The sequence below is a fragment of the Misgurnus anguillicaudatus genome, unplaced genomic scaffold (genome assembly GCF_027580225.2).
Source record: "Misgurnus anguillicaudatus unplaced genomic scaffold, ASM2758022v2 HiC_scaffold_28, whole genome shotgun sequence".
Taxonomy (NCBI): domain Eukaryota; kingdom Metazoa; phylum Chordata; class Actinopteri; order Cypriniformes; family Cobitidae; genus Misgurnus; species Misgurnus anguillicaudatus.
In genome coordinates, this window is record NW_027395278.1 from 125,343 (window position 1) to 143,257 (window position 17,915).

The 17,915-nt window shown below is 37.7% G+C and overlaps 1 protein-coding gene across 2 annotated transcripts in view; it reads left to right on the plus strand.

Moving 5' to 3' along the window:
- LOC141349049 (alpha-(1,6)-fucosyltransferase-like) overlaps positions 1-17,915 on the plus strand; it is a 128,133-nt gene that overhangs the window by 39,585 nt on the left and 70,633 nt on the right. For both annotated transcript variants that reach the window (XM_073864777.1, XM_073864778.1), the window contains exon 2: positions 5,400-5,462. The gene's annotated coding sequence lies outside the window, so the exon portion shown is untranslated. The remainder of the gene's footprint in view (positions 1-5,399; positions 5,463-17,915) is intronic.

The following is a 17,915-nucleotide window of genomic DNA, read 5'->3' on the forward strand; positions in this document are numbered from 1 at the left end:
TTGGAATGACATGCGGGTATTTTCGTTTATTATAGCTCAAATGAGCACGTGACGCGATATTTATTTATGCTGCTGAATGATCTCCGTTTCAACGCAGTAAGTAACGAGCTAACTTACCTGATATCTGCTTCAGTCCAGTTTGCTGACATTTCTCGTAGTGAATGTTGTAAATCCCTCATTTTAAAGAGTTGAACCAACTTCATGTTGCCATGACACGCGCGTCCTCACTACAGCACGTGCGTCATTGTTTATGCGTCTCATATATCATTTCCTGATAACTGCTTCAATCTAGTTTGCAACATTTCTCGTGGTGAATGTTTATATGCATGTTATCTGTCGTTGTAAGGAGCTGAACCATAACTTGTGTTGTGATGATGACGCGCGCATCCTCACTTCGACACGCCCTTTACGGCATTCTTGTTCACACAGAGGGTTACCCGCGTATCTTACTAGGTCCTCTTTCCGGCAACGATCCCAGAAGATTAACGGAACGAGTTTTTGTTCACACAGACGCTTGTCTGGCAATTTTACGGGTATTTTCTGGGACCAGAAGTCTGTGTGAATGGGGTTAAAATTGTAACAATTTATCAGTCCCTCCAGAAAAACGCGATTGTGCGATCGCATGATATATTGCATAATCAGCCAAAGTCCGCACTTTCGCAGCATTAATTACATATTTCCGTGCACAAAATATGCGGGGCTTGCATGATTTCATAATCTCCGCATTTTCGTAGCAAAAAGTCACATATATATTGGCAGAAAGTTGAAAAATTTTGCATTTACTTCCCAAAAGCGCAGCCGTGTCCTCTATTGCCATGGGAACGTTATGAAGTGACGGGATTATGTGACGTGAACATCATTGCGGCTTTTGCAAGTTTCCGCAGTTTTTGCAAGTTCCGCAATTTTCGTAAATTCCCGCAATTCCATTGCATAAATATCCCGCATATTCCATCGTATTTTTTAAGAAAACGTGCTGCAAAATCGAGGATTTTTGCCTGCAACAATCACAAAAAAACTGCGTTTTTCTGGAAGGACTGATTTATTAAACAATTTACCGTCAGCCAAATTTCATAATCGTGACAGCCCTAGCGGTTAACCATTAAATTGGTAATCGATACATCTCTATTGGAACCACGATAGTGGTGACTAAAAAATTTAATTATAGATTATTCCCTCTTTTAAACATTATGGAGTAAAATATTTCTTTAAGATTTGTATGTGCATTACTATTGCATAAACAAAAATTGTAAACTGTTGTTTGTGAATGTGTCTATAGGAAGAAGAAAGGAAGAAATCTGACTTTTTTCCAAACAAGGTTTTGTTTCAGACTATTTCAGTCCACTCTGCACTTTTCTGTCTCTCTCTACTTCCTTTTTCTTTTAATCACTCGATCATCCGTGGAGTACCTCAGAAACACACACAAAACACACTAAAGAACGTGTGCTGCATGCACATTGGACGATGTTTTGCCATCTGGCTCTAAATATGCAGACAATAAATTATTTCTTTTTTATTGTAAAGCAAAATTGTCCGTTTTGGATCGCTGAGCGTGGCTTTCTCACTGATGGCCGATTAATTGCTTTTGTGCTTAGATGTTCCAAGGACTTGGTTTTGTCACTGTCACTGCTGATGTCACAACATGACATAGATCACCAGCCCGTGACTTAAATTGCCAACTCACTGCTGTCAATCGTGGCACATGTCAAGCTAAATGTATACCGTACCGCCTGCCGTTTAAATATCATGATGTTTTGCAGTCTTTACCCTGGAGCTTCAGGTCTTGTACAATCTAAAAAAAAATGCACAGCAGGTATTACCTGAGAAAGATCTCTTGTCATTTTCATATACACTTTGAATGAAACGAAAGCATGTTTGTTAAAGTCTGTGAGTGTGTTTGTGAGGTGCTGGTGTAGCAGTATAAAAGGCTGCCAACAACACCCACTGCTTTTGACCTCTCCAGGAGATGCATTCATCCAGAAATGCCCATCTGTGCTTCTACCTCTCAGGCGAGATCCGTGTGGATGCGCTTATACCTGGCAGCCCCACACACATTTACAGGGCGAAGTAGCTGCAGGAGTGTTTGCGTTTCCCCTCCGCCCCATCCCTGCACGCTTAAAGAAAAGGTGAAAATCTGCAGCTGCCGCACAGCGTGAAGAGGAACCGATTACAGTGGTGCCCATCACAACCCCACTGACACTTTACCTTTCCTTTCACCTTTGATCCCCAACACTGCTGACTTGCTGCAAGTTAAAGGCTGTGCTCAGCAGTCAGCGCTTCTAATGAGATTGATGACATTTGCTTCGATTTCTGCATGTGCTCCGCAATCGCACTTAGTACTGCCAAACTCAAAGACATGGAACCCAAATCAAGTGTCTCTGGAGGCTTATTCACACTGAATTTTTTGTTGCAACAAGTTGTGAAAGCACAACAATGCATCTCTTTAAATCCCTTCTCAGTAAATCGGAAAATGTGTTCTGTGTTGATACAACAGTGATTTTAGGAGTTTCTTTTTTTGTTTTGGGTGCTGAACATCTTTTCCAAACAATCATGTGACCCAACATTTATTAATGATAAAATCAGCCATGAAGGTGAAAAAGTGACGTTAGCAAATAAATTGTAGACAAAAAGCAAATGCAGCCTAGTGGTTCACTGATAAAAGTGAAAAGTTGGATTAACTTAAAAATTACTTCAATTGGTAACACTTAAAAAATAAGTATATTACCTAAAGTGTAACTAAAATAACATTTTAAGTTGAAAAAAATATATTTTTTGATGTGTTACCAATTGAAGTAATTTTAAGTTAAACTCTTCACTTTTTACAGTGTATTATTATGCATTACTGTTTAAGTTGTTTTGTGAGGGCCATTTACACACATTGTTTCCAACTGAAAGCTTTAAATTAGTTTTGGCCGCTCATTTATATCAACAGCGTTTTAGGGGCCTAAAAATGCAAATGGTTTAAAGTGCAAAATTTGTAAAAAATTATATCATTACCGTCTTAATGTTAATGACAAAAACATAAATTAGTAAAAACATTGACGTCATGCGCATGTGTATTACGTGTTCAATCATAATGTGACATTGCCAAAATACAGCACAGTCGTTTTGCGGATCTGTGTGAACAGGGATCGTATTAACTATGTCATCGCAAAACACTTAGGAAAGAAGAGTTTTCTGAAAATGAAAAGTAATAAGGTTAAAGGGACACTCAACTTTTTTTGATAATATGCTCGTTTTCCAGCTCCCCTAGAGTTAAACATTTGATTTTTACCATTTTGGAATCCATTCAGCTGATCTCCAGGTCTGGCGGTACCACTTTAGCATAGCTTAGCATAATCCATTGATTCTGATTAGACCATTAGCATCACGCTCAAAAATAACGAAGTAAATAAAATAAAAAGAGTTTCGTAATTTTTTGTATTTAAAAGTTGACTTTGCTGCCGTAACATGGCGCAATGATATTACGCAGTGCCAGAAAATAGTCCCCAGCTATTAAAAGTTACCAAGGAAACTATTTTCGGACACTGCATAATATCATTGCTTCTCCTGCAGCCATGTTACGGCAGCAAAGTCCTTGATTATTATGCCAGAATGAGAGTTCTTAGCCATATCTGCTTATCGCAACTTTTAATTTTCCGTCGGTCTTAGTACACAATGGAACTACAGAAGTGTTGAAGATTTAAATAGGAAAAATATTGAAACTCTTTGGTTTTTTTTTAGCACAATGCTAATGGTCTAATCAGATTTAATGGATTATGCTAAGCTATGCTAAAAGTGGTACCGCCAGACCGGAAGATCAGCTGAATTGATTCCACAACGCTAAAACTCAAATGTTTAACTCTAGGGGAGCTGGAAAATTAGTGTCCCTTTAAGTTATAATTGTTAAACAAATAATAAGGATATACAAAATTCGGTGTCCCTCTATTGGAGTTAAAAGAATTGAAACCATTTTTAACCTTCACTGGTGCTCCACTAAAAAAAAAGGTTTTCTGTTCGCTTTTGTGTTCGTTTTTTTATTTCCATAAATCGAAATGGTGGTGTCACTGAACAACATAAACAGTGCATAAGTGCATTCATGTGTAACAACTTTTTTAAAGCAACACTATGTAGTTTCCATGTAAAATTGACTTACGGCTCCCCCATGTGGTTGAAAAGTGCAACAGTGCCTGGTATCAGACACTCTTCTGCAGGCAGGGGGAGGGGCGGGGCTGTGTGCTCTACCCTCCACCTCGACTTTCAGAGTGTGCTTGTAGCAGCTAGGAGGCTGCTCAGGTTGCAGCAACAGTAGAATTTGTCCAGTTAAGAGTTGTTCTATCACTGAAATAATTTAAGAGACATTATTTAAAGGTTGAAAAACTACATAGTGTTGCTTTAAGAGAGGTGAAAATTGGGTGTGAAAGAATTGGCATATTCACTATGAATAATTTAGGCACAAAAAAACCACATGAGACTTTATAAAGACTTTAAAGACTTGATCTGACAAGACTTGCTTTGTTTCGTGTGCAGAGAATTTGTCATCCCAAACTGTATAAGCAAACAAAGCATCAGATATCATCCTGGCAGCTGACTGGGATACCAATGACCAAACCCCTCATAAATCATTCGAATTGGACTTTGTGGAGACAGGAGCCACACATCTCTCGTTCACCACAGTCAGAATTTCAATGTCTGCCACTGAAATATTAAGCACCAGCATCTCGTAGGTGCACAAGCTCTGGATAAGGGCATTTAATAAAACATAACTAGACTCTTCGTATCTCGGCTCTAATACTTCTAGCTATAATTTCTCATCAACTATCCCATTTCCCAACTGAGGTACAGTGCGATAAAATTATTTTATAGTTATGCATTTAGCAGATGCATTATCCAAAGTAACTTAAAGGGCCTTTAGGGTCTACATTTAAAATGTTTGTGTGCTCTCTGGGAATTGAACCCATGACCTTGGCATTTCTAGCTAGATGCTCTCCTATTTCAGCTTGTAAGTTACTATTGTAAGGGCTTTTCAAGGATGTATGCATGTACAGCATGTATGTATGACAATCCTATAGACGTGAGCCTTGCTTTATCGGTTTTTGTTACAGCTGATTCTGCCATCCATCCTAAGCTCTGTTACCACGGCAGCAGGGGAGCGTTTGCATTGCTGTTCTGAGGTATCAGCACCAGTTTGTGTTTGGAACAACAAGTGGTTCCAGTTTTCAGGACTGCATTCTCTCCCCCAAAACTTTTTTATTTTGTGCAGTAACTTGTCACTTACCCGGATGCTCCTTCCAGTCCTTTCCATGAATACCCTTGAGGAGAAGACAAATTACCCCTGTCTGAGAGCTCTTTTTTTGCTGACTCTAAAAAGGAGAGAATATTTACTTTCTGTCAGTGATGTGAAAATATTTTTTGTGTTACAGGAGGAGGGAGCAATCCTCGTGTGTCACAACGGAGCACATTTATAGGAGGCAGTCTATAGTCTGGTAAGTGGTATCTGCGTACACACTTTGGCTGTTTGATTTACTGTGGTAAACATCAGGTACTGTGTTAGATGTAGCCAATTACCTCCAAACACCTCGAATACAATACACAAACCAATACACATGTGGTTATAAAAGACTTTAGAATCAATGTATACTATTGTTTACCACACTAGCTGCAGAAAAAAATGAGACCACTCCAGTTCTGCCTTTTAATCGTCATTTTTACACGTATTACGACAGTTTTTGTCCAGTGTCTGTTGAATTGAAGAAAGATGTCACCCAACAACAGCAATGTAAAAGACAGGTAAAAATCAGGGTTATTCCATAAAATTAATATTTTTGAAATTTGAAATGATAGTTTTACTTAAACACATACCTATAAATAGTTAACCTTATGAAAAACTCAAATGGTCTCTTATTTTTTTTCTGCAGCTGTATGTATATATTTATGAAGAGGTGGAAAGAGTAATAAAATATTCTACTCAAGTAAAAGTACAGTTACTTTAATGATATTTTACTTGAGTACAAGTAGTTTACTCAGAGTAAAAGTTACTTTTTTTATATTAGGGTGATTCTAGTTAAAAAAAGGACAAGGGAATATAAGTCACAAACTGGTTGTATTTAATTGTAGGAACACCTTTACAATTAAAGTGCAATAACAAAAAGTAAATTAAAAAAAGCTTTTTTATAACTAAGAAACATTTATGGAATTGTTTAATGATTTTTACAACCGAGTTATGCACTTTTGAGACAAAAAATATGAGGTCATCACTATAGACGGATTCAGCAGTAACAACATAAACAAGCGGCTTTCGTGGAAAACACGTAATTTCCAGTAAACTCCGCTAAGAATAAATAACAACAAAATCCGTTTAAAGTAGTTTATTTATATAACAAGCAAAATAAACAATGCGTAGATTACCTAGGACACCAAAACATTTGTTATTTTCAACGAGGTATTTGTTTAAGAGTTAAGTTTTAGCAACTAGTCAGACTATTAAACAAACATTAACCGAAAGTTAAAGGAACAGTATGTAAGAATTTTATATTAATTAATCATAAAATGGCCCTGATATGTCACTAGACATTAAGAAATCATTTTCATTTCAAATACTTATATTACTGACAACAGTGTTATGGTCAGGATATTGTCATTTAAAAAGTGGAGTTGCAGTACCAGTTTTGACCACAATCCTACATACTGTTTCTTTAAGTTCGGACCAAATGCGTAATCGTGTCACGGCACGTATATGTATACAATGTCTGCTTTTAATGCCCCTTCGGGTTAGATTAAACCATCAATATATGAGATTTGTGGTACAACACGGACAAAACACTAAACTTTTGAGATATTTATTGGACAAAAGTGTAACCCACAGTGTATTAGGGAATATCAGTTTTATTCAAATATTCAAATAAATCCAAAGAAAACAAAAAACTCACTCACAGTTACTATAACATACATTGACTGCAATTTTTATTAATATTTGTTGATCCTCTTTTGTTGTAATATTGCATAGTCAAAGTCCTTATAAACATTGCACATGTGTTATGTGTCATTTTTTGCCAGTCCTTCTTAAATTCATCTCAAAGCTGAGTTTCGTTTATACTCCAAACACACCAATGCATTAATAAGTTGCACAAGTTTTTTAACGCATCTTTAAAGGATTAGTCCATTTTCTTAAGGAAAAAATCTAAATAATTTACTCACCACCATGTCATCCAAAATGTTGATGTCTTTCTTTGTTCAGTCGAGAGGAAATTATGTTTTTTGAGGAAAACATTCCAGGATTTTTCTCATTTTGATGGACTTTAATGGACACCAACACGTAATACTTAATTCAACACTTAACAGTTTTTTTCAACGGAGTTTCAAAGGACTCTAAACGATTTCAAACGAGGCGTAAGAGTCTTATCTAGCGAAACGATTGTCATTTTTGACACAAAAAAATTTAAAAATATGCACTTTTAAACCACAACCTCCCATATGTCTCCGGTCCTGTGATGCGCCAGCGCGACCTCACGCAAAACGTCATCACGTCAAGAGGTCACGGATGAGGTTGGCAAAACTACGCCCCAGTGTTTACAAGTGTGGAGAAAGAGGACCGTTCCGACGTTGTTGTATGTCAAATGATACTAATTAAAGGAACACGCCCACATTTTGGGAATTTAGCTTATTCACCGTATCCCCCAGAGTTAGATAAGTCCATACATACCTCTCTCATCTCCGTGCGTGCTGTAACTCTGTCTGATGCAGCCCCCGCTAGCTTAGCTTAGCACAAAGACTGGAAATGCATGGCTCCAGCTAGTATACTGCTCCCAATAAGTGACAAAATAACGCGATCATTTTCCTATTTATGTGTTGTGATTTGTATAGTCAAACCGTGTACAAATAACAAGGTGATATGAGACACAGCGATCTTTTAACAGTATACATACTGAGAACTATATTCTCTGAAGACAAAGCACTGCCGCATGGGCGGAGTGATTTGCACAACTCTGACCGAACTCTCTGCTCCTCACCAGGGGCTTCTCGTGTGCTGCGAGCAGATCACTCCGCCCATGCGGCAGTGCTTCGTCTTCAGAGAATATAGTTCTCAGTATGTATACTGTTAAAAGATCGCTGTGTCTCATATCACCTTGTTATTTGTACACGGTTTGACTATACAAATCACAACACATAAATAGGAAAATGATCGCGTTATTTTGTCACTTATTGGGAGCAGTATACTAGCTGGAGCCATGCATTTCCAGTCTTTGTGCTAAGCTAAGCTACCGGGGGCTGCGTCAGACAGAGTTACAGCACGCACGGAGATGAGAGAGGTATGTATGGACTTATCTAACTCTGGGGGATACGGTGAATAAGCTAAATTCCCAAAATGTGGGCGTGTTCCTTTAATGTCTTTGTGTTAGTTTATTGTTTAAAATTGTCCGCAAATGTGCGTTTCATGTGACACGTGACCTTTCCACGTCATTACGCAATTACACGAGGTCGCACTGGCGCGTCACAGGACCGGAGATAGACGAGAAGTTGTGGTTTAAAAGTGCATATTTTTTATTTTTCTTGTCAAAAATGAAAATCATTTCACTAGATAAGACCCTTATGCCTCTTAAGTGTTGAGGTCCATTAAAGTCCATTAAAATGAGAAAAATCCTGGAATGTTTTCCTCAAAAAACATCATTTCTTCTCGACTGAACAAAGAAAGACATCCACATTTTGGATGACATGGTGGTGAGTAAATTATCTGGATTTTTTGTTAGAAAATGGATTAATCCTTAAATAAAATAATTGAATAAAGAGCAAATAGATCAAGTTGGACATAACTTTTGGCAACTAGTGGTGACTTTATTTTTGTATAACATTTAAAATGTTTATTTATTTATTTGGATGTGTGTCTGCAGATTTTAAAAATCTCTAATTTAAAGTATTAATTCAATATGACAAGTTAACAAATCACAGTATGGTTACATTATAATACTCCTTTGCCTAGGTTATTTTCAGCAGCATGCATGCTTATATTTGTTCATGTGCATTCACGTGTGATGATGTAAATATGCATCAGATATGCAAGTTATTTTCTCATACACACATATGTTCTTTCTTTACACCTCTGTGATGTGTGTGTAACAGGTCTAGCAGCAATAAACACAAGGCTGTGTTTGGTTATGTTCCTCTCTCTGTGAATTAACATTCTCTTCCGTGTGGGCTATGAAAGTGCTGTTTGAGTCGAGCCTGTTACTGCTGCCGTCTCTGTCCAGCCTTAAAGCTGCTCAGTGAAGGAGAATCCCAGCACAGACCCCCACCCACCCTCTTAAATATGTCTCAACCATCTTTCAGCAGGCCAACTAGAGCATGACAGGAGCCTCTCAGGCTTACTCTCTTTAAACCCCCTCAAAACCTCTCTCTTTCGTTCTCTCTTTTTCTGCATTCCCTCCATCTGACGCCACAGTCAGGGGCCAAATGTGTCACATCTCATAGCTCAAGAGTTTCATTATTAAGCCCTTCCTAAAGACAGACACTCAAATGTGGCATTTCATTTTCTCCCTGTTAGAAATGACAGACATCATGAAAGTATAATGTTTCGATTCGAAAGCACCTTCGTTTCTCCGTAACGTTCTTTCGGGGTCTTCATTAAGACCAAAGCAGATTTACTAGGCAAGGAAGAACCTGTTAAATGCATCAGACTCTTGCCATGCAAGTTAAAGGATTAGTCCATTTTCTTAAAAAAAAATCCAGATAATTTACTCACCACCATGTCATCCAAAATGTTGATGTCTTTCTTTGTTCAATCGAGAAGAAATTATGTTTTTTGAGGAAAACATTCCAGGATTTTTCTCATTTTAATGGACTTTAATGGACCCCAACACTTAACACTTAACTCAACACTTAACAGTTTTTTCAACGGAGTTTCAAACGATTTCAAGCGAGGCATAAGGGTCTTATCTAGCGAAACGATTGTCATTTTTGACACGAAAAAAAAAATGCACTTTTAAACCACAACTTCTCGTCCATCCTGTGATGCACCATCGCAACCTCACGCAAAAACTTCATCACGTCAAGAGGAATCTAAGCCCCAGTGTTTACAAGTGTGGAGAAAGAGGACGAGTGTTCCGACGTTGTTGTATGTCGAATGATAATAATCAATGTCTTTGTGTCAGTTTATTGTTTAAAATGGTCCGCATATGTGCGTTTCATATATCTAACACGTGACCTTTCTACGTCACTATGCAATTACGTGAGGTCGCACTGGCTCTTCACACAGCCGGAGGAAGAAGAGAAGTTGTGGTTTAAAAGTGCATATTTTTTATTTTTCTTGTACAAAATGACAATCGTTTAGCTAGATAAGACCCTTATGCCTCGTTTGGGATCGTTTAGAGTCCTTTGAAGCTCCGTTGAAACTGTTAAGTGTTGAGTTAAGTGTTAAGTGTTGAGGTCCATTAAAGTCCATTTAAATTCTCCTCGACTGAACAAAGAAAGACATCAACATTTTGGATGACATGGTGGTGAGTAAATTATTTGGATTTTTTTCTAAGAAAATTGACTAATCTTTAATAAGATATTCCAGGAAAGGTATTGACAGTCATGCTATTGTTTTAAGGGAACTAAACTCACCTGCAGGAATAGTGTACATTTGAAAGCAGAACTACGGTTGGGAAATGTCCTTGAAATGGTACATCCTTAAATTTTAACATGCCAGCATGACAACTTCCACCTAGAGAAATGTATTATAGTCTAAATTTGGTACATCCTTTATTTGAGGTTCCTCTTTCAGGCCAACGTGCTAGATGGCATTACCATATTTTAGTTTACATCCTTATATAGGCTTAACCTTTTTTTTTTTTTAGATGTTTTTTGAGTGTAAGGTTGACAGAAATTGTAAGACAAGTGGTGCATGGTCTTAGAAAAATCACATCATGATTATTGTTTAATATGAAATGTTTTCGCAACAGGTAGTTTCACAAAAATAAAAATTATGTCATCATTTTCTCACTCTCTGTACACAATTAATAATGTTTGGTTAAAAATAACCCAACAAGTAACCCAAGTATGGGATAGTGCAGCACCTTCCCAACTGTGGGTTATTTTAACCCAATGAATTGGGTTACTTTCTCTACTCAGCCAGTCGGGTTAAAAGTGGCTCAGCAGTCGAGCTATTATTATTTTTTATTATTTTATTATATCATTATTAAATAAATAAAAATATATTGTTTTCAATGTTTATTGAGGTACAATCATGTAAAAAATATGTACGTAGTGTCCGTGACGTCACCCATACTGTAGGTTTGTGAACAGCTTTTTTAAAGCCAATAGTTGCCGGAGTTTGTCGTTGCCATCTTGGCCACACGTCACCGCGCATAACTCCCTAATAACCGAAAATGGGTAAAGAGGCGGGATGTGGGTGAAGTTGAGGTGGCTGGGTGCTGAAACCACGCTCGCCTAGTTTGACGGGAGTGACAGCAGTGGCAGTTCACCCGTCACTCAAGTGGCCACGCCCTTAATTATGCAGAACTAGGCTTAATATAAACGGATGAGTAAAAAACAATTCACCCTCTCACAGTTGTCATGAAGGGCAAAATTAGCTATACAGACCAAAAACACTTTTTGTGCGAGGCTTTATATTATTTTTGTTTGAAGATTTTAACATGAGGGTCTAGGGGAATTGACTCCCTATTGGAGTCAGTCTAGCGACCAGTCGATGAATTGCAGTTTAAATTACTTCTCTATTTGCTTCAACAATTTGCGAGCTGGCTAACCCAACACTTTAGAAATTAACCCAATAAAATGACTTAATCACCTTAACCCAGCCATTGGGTTGAAAAAATAGCAACGTTTTTTACAGTGTATACATTTCTTTGTTCTGCTGAACACAAAGTAAGATATTTGTAATCAAGCAGGAGCACCATTGACTTCCACAGTAGGAAAAAGTACTATGGAAGTTAATGGTAAACATTATTAAAAATATCTTCCTTTGTTTTTCAGCAGAACAAAGAAATTTATACAGGAACAACTTGTTGATGGTTAGTAAATGATGACAGAATTTTTTTGGTTAACCCTTTAAAGGCGGAGTCCATGATGTTTGAAAGCCAATGTTGATATTTGAAATCACCTAAACAAACACACCCCTACCCCAATAGAATCTGGACCTTCTGTTGATAGACCCGCCCCACACATACGCAACCCGGCATTTGATCTGATTTGATTGGCTATAAGTGTGTTTTGGTAGTCGGCCCGTCTCCTTTTCCAACACGTTTTTCAAACATCGTGGACTCCGCCTTTAAAAGACAGGTAGGAAGCGTGTGCTAGAAATAAGGCTGTACACTCTATTTTTGACCCATAATGGGTAAATATTGGACAGAACATATCGCTGGGTTAAAATTAGGGGTGGGCCTATCCGATATTCGGTATCGACATTAGTCCGATATTGGCGAGAATGGCTGAATCGAATATTGTAGAAGTCGGGGAGTACAATCCGATCTGATACCAGACCTGAACTGTCATGGCAACTTGTCATAAAGCGCGACTTGCTGAACAACATGAATTTGCACAAAGTTGCACTTTAAATTGTCCAAAGTTACACCTTAAATTTAATTTTGAATTTTTGTGCTGACTAACTAAAAATGCTGCTACTAGAGTCTGTTTAAAACATTTAAATAAAAATGAAGCAGCAGTATTGCAATGTTTCATTGAGTCTTGAATTTGCACAGTAAAACATTTGAGTTCTGTAGCTCTTGTAGTTCTAACAAATGTATTATTTGCAGCTTAAATGATTAAAAGGGCGATAGAGATGGTATTGGATCGGTATCGAAAGATACTCAAGGTTGTGGTATCGACATCGGTATCATACACGAAAAAGTGCCCTTGTCAAAATTGACCCAATACTGTTTTTTTTTGTGGTTCATGCAAGCAACACCAAGCAGACAGTTACTGCAAGAAATAGCTACACTTCTTTCTTGTTTCACTTCTCAACAAAATGAAGCAACAGACATAGACACATCATCTTAGTTTACTCATCTCTGTTACTGAGTAAAACGACTTTCACACCCATTACTAGGCCCAGATGGAATCAGCAGGCTTTATTTTTTGTATCTGCACTGATTTTTTGAGAAAACCCCCGTGTGCATAATGGAATTAAATATGGTAGGACGTGTTAAATGGAGCTGTGAATACCACACTCTTAATTTGTATCAGAAAGCATTAATCAGGTTTGCCAAAATATTTAACAAACAAAGCGCAGGGGGTGGAAGATTTGTAGATGGCTTTGAATTTAAAGTGCATTGTGTGGAATTCTGTGGGTGCAGATTTTGTGTAGGCCTGATCGACATGCACACAATTGCAAAGATTGCCTCAAACATTAAGTTCAAATTCAATTCAAATAAAATTCAAATTCATTTTCGTAGCTCCTTTCACATTTTTGCATCGTTTTGCAAAGCAGCTTTGCAGAAAATAGATTTTAAAACAGACAGCAGAGACTTAAGGAAACAAACAGTGTAGAATTAAGGATAAATAAGTAATAAAAAAGCATTTTTGCATTTATTTGATAGACAATAAGAAGAGGGAAGGAAAGTACAGGGTGGAGAAAGGGGTAAGGGATTGAGCAAAGGTCCTCGGGGCACCAAAAGTGCGTTTGCACCATATGTCGGAGCACTGCCCACTACACCATCCTCTTTGACTTTTAGGATATTTACTAGATATATTAATTGTAAAAATACCATGTCTGTAGGAATGTAATATTCACAGGACAGCTAAACAAAAAATGTCTTAATATATATTCTTAGTGAACACTAAACTTGCATATCTATACATGCCAAATTTAAAAAAATACATTGACGTCACCCACACAAACATTAAAGGAACAGTATGTAGGATTGTGGCCAAAACTGGAATTGCAATCACAAAACTTGTGGCTAAAACTGGTACTGCAATCACACAACTGGTGGCCAATACACAAAATGACAACATAAACATCAGTTGAGGGCTGCAACTCCACTTTTTAAATGACAATATCCTGGCCAGGCCACTGTTGTGAGTGATATAAGTATTTGAAATGAAAATGATTTCTTAATGTCTAGTGACATATCAGGGCCATTTTATGATTCATTGATATAAATTTCTTACATACTGTTCCTTTAACTTACAGAATAAACTTGAACACAATCTGTCAGATACACATTTTTCTCCACATGCAACAGCTAATACATAAACAGGTCCACATAAAAATCTTTTAATGATGCTTATAGTAGCTTTCCCAGGCCAGCCACCGCCATGATCGTGAATTTACCTAATGCAAAAATCCTGATTGCATTGCAGATAAAATCCCAAAGTCTTTTTGTATACGAGATGTCTGCTCTATTTGCATGTTGAATTGAACCACTGAAATTGCGTGCATGTGTGTCTGTGTATTTTAAGAGGATTTGCCCTGCTGCAGATGCTGAAGTTGCTTAGCAACAGCTGTTAGTGGTCTTCATGAGATGTTGGCTCAGGGGCTGTTTTGCTTGACAGTGCTTATAGGATCTCCCTTCACTAAATACCAATAAGGCGAGCTCGCAGCATCTCTTTCGAGAACACTCACATACACTTATCCATATGGCAGGGGTGAACGGCCATTTTATTGAGTCTGGCATTACTTTCGGCTGTTACTTTTCTGAAAATACTAAAGTAATCGCATAAACCAGATACCATTTTATCACCTAAATAGACCCCTGTGGCACCTAAGATAAACTTATATGAGAAAATATGCCTTCGATCGACCGCACAGTACATAAACATTTTAACTGTGGTGTTCAACGATGTGCCCTGGTCAGCAGCAAATGATTGCCATTTCAAGTATCAATCAAGCACTGAGCTAAAACATTGGACTTAAACTTACATGCAGCTTTAAAGGAAAACACCACCGTTTTCCAATATTTTACTATGTTTTTATGTGTTTGGTGGCTTCTAAATTCATCCCTGTTTGGATCCTAAGGAATGAATGGGGGCTAGGCTAAATACTAACATATTTACGATGCACTGTACAAAGATTACATGCATGCATTGAAAAAAAGATCTAAGTTAAGGTAAGAACATAGTAAAATATTTTCCTTTTAAACTAAATATGCACAGAGCATCTTTAGTATACCCAACATCAGACTGCAAAAATATAGATCATTAAAGCACATACATCTAAGTGCAGTATAAAATAATGTTTGGGTAAAAAACATTGAGCTTGTCTCCTGATGCGGTATGTAATTTGTGGTGACCCTAAAATGCTTACACATTTGTGTGTTAAGATTATTGTTTGGTTTTTATTATTATTGTATGTTGATTATTATTAATAGTAGTATTGCTATACATACTGTGCTTTATCAACATATTTCTGTTACGCAACTGGTAGAGGATTGCAGTGCTGATGATGATGTATAGCTTGAATGCACTGTAAGTCGCATGTGATCACAGGTGACATACGTAAGATAATAACTGTAATAGCAGGTGTAAACAGGTCCTGCATGTTGAAATGAATCTTTAAAGGAGGGTTGTAATCACTTTAAAATGTATAAACATTGTGCCTAGGAACTGGAATGTGAAACGTGCAAAAAATGAATGACAGTGATGTTACCACACACATTTTCTTACACAGAACAATGGCAAGCGAATAAATAGAGACGTAATGGAAATGTTGATTAAACTAGACGCACTTCGACACATTTAGGGTGGGGCAACAAAACAAACACATGACGTGAACAAGAAAGAAAAACTTCAAAACAAAAAATTATGCAACAAACCACAATATTTAATTTATAAAAACGTAAGGCTCCACCCAGACGAGCAGCATGTGAGGTTTTAGACCAGGTGATTATTGAGGCTTTGTATTATGAAGTGAAGGATCTGGGATTTTTTTGTTCTTAGAATAAAGCAAATTGACTACTATTATAGTCTATGACATATATAGTGTGTGTACAGTATTCGTGCTTTTCCATTGCATAGTACCCCACGGTTTGGGTTGGGTCAGCTTACTTTTGGTTAGGGATGGACCGATAATGGATTTTTCAGTGCAGATACCGATTTTTGTTTCATCAGCCTTAGCCGATGACCGATACAGAGCCGATATTTGGAGCTGATGAAAAATGACACAATGATGATGCCAAATGTTACAAGTCTCAATTTAAAAAAAGTTATATTTATAGAACTTAAAAAAATATATTTAAAAAATAGTAAAACAGGTGAGGGTGCTATGGAACCATCTTTTGATGTTGTCATGGAAAGGTTGGTTGTTTTTAGTCACATGACCTGCAATCGCTTGCGGCTTCCAGCACTCTGTCTGTAAATAATGCTGGAAAAAAATCGGCGAACACGGCAGCCACATATCGGCCGATGCCGATACACATAAAACTCGCAAATGTCGGCCCGATATATCGGTCTATCACTACTTTTGGGTGCTTTTCCACTGGGTGCAGTACGTAGTACCGGATACTTTAGTACCACCTCGGTTGGGGTTCCAAGCGACCTGAGCTGATACCAAAACGTGATGTAAAACACTGTAGATCACTGATTGGTCTGAGAGAATCGTGACTACCAGCGTCATCGCTATAATGTAAAAGATTTGCTTTACCTTCGTGCTAGTTTGCGCTGTCTCGAGTAAACCTGTTGTCATCTGTGCTTTGCTTTAAGTTCCCAAACTCCCTTTTAGAGATGAAAACATCCACATATTGAGAATCAGGAACACCATACAAGTTTTTTCCAGACTTGCAGTTTGTGGCATCACATTCGCGACGCGCACGTCCGCATATATGCTTAAATGAGGTACAGAAACATGTGAGGTAGAGGTAGTAATAAACGCGATGTGCAAATATCTATTTGTGGTGGTCAATTTAAATTTTGTTGCTGACTTAGAAATAAATGAATGTATGGGGATGTATAGCATTACAACGACGCTCTGACTTGTATTATGTCACAGCAGTAGGCAGCGCAAATATAACGACACACCTATAATCCCTCCCACTCCGAAGTGTTACTAAACAAGCTAACCAAGCCAAAGTGAGGTGAGCTGACACGACCTGACCCAAACCAAACCGTGGGGTACTATGCAATGGAAAAGCGCCATATTGTATTATATGTGACCCTGTCTGCGAAATAAAGGCTTGAAATGTAATTATAAAATTTGAAATTATTACTTTATTTAAAATTATACTGTGTAAATGACTAAAAATGACTTTTCACAGGTGGGTCACATATTGTATAGAACAGTCTCCAGCTTGCACAGGTTGCCCGCCAAAGCACATTCTCTTTATTTATTAAATATTTTCAGCTTGGCTTCTTCTATGTATGGTAACATTTTAAACAATGATAAAACATATCAACGAGTAAAAATTAAATAAATTCAACAAGTAAAAGAAAAAACTGTTGAGTAGACTATATAAAAAAGCCCTCCAGTTTTATAGAGGTTGGAGACCCCTGGTACAGAATACATATACTGTATTGTCCAAAACTTACATCTCACTTGTAAGAGACGGTGGGAAAAGGAAAAGGCTTAGTCATGTGATCATGCCTTTACTGACTTTCCTGACATATACGGTATATTTGTGCTTTAAAGCTGCTGCTAGGGCAAACATTTTCCACCACAGCCCGCATATGCTGCCTGACAGCTGTAAAGGGTACGGGGAAAACAGGGTGTGTGTTGACCTACATCAAGCTATTGAATGCTGTGATGTTGACATTCCTGTACAATAAATGTGACTATCCTCTAGAAAGACCATATCATATGAGCATTAAACATTACAAAGAGAAGAACCCTATGAGATCTGTGTGTTGGAGATTGAGGATAACTTTTGTACGTGTGCTTCTGTGTTTATGTTTGTGCGTTGTGTTTGTTTGCTTTCCAAGCTGTTGATAGAATAATAAAGACCCATCAGATTGGAACAGGGGAACAGGCCCAGACTCTGTAAGACCCCTATCTTACGTCCACCACCAGCCAAAGC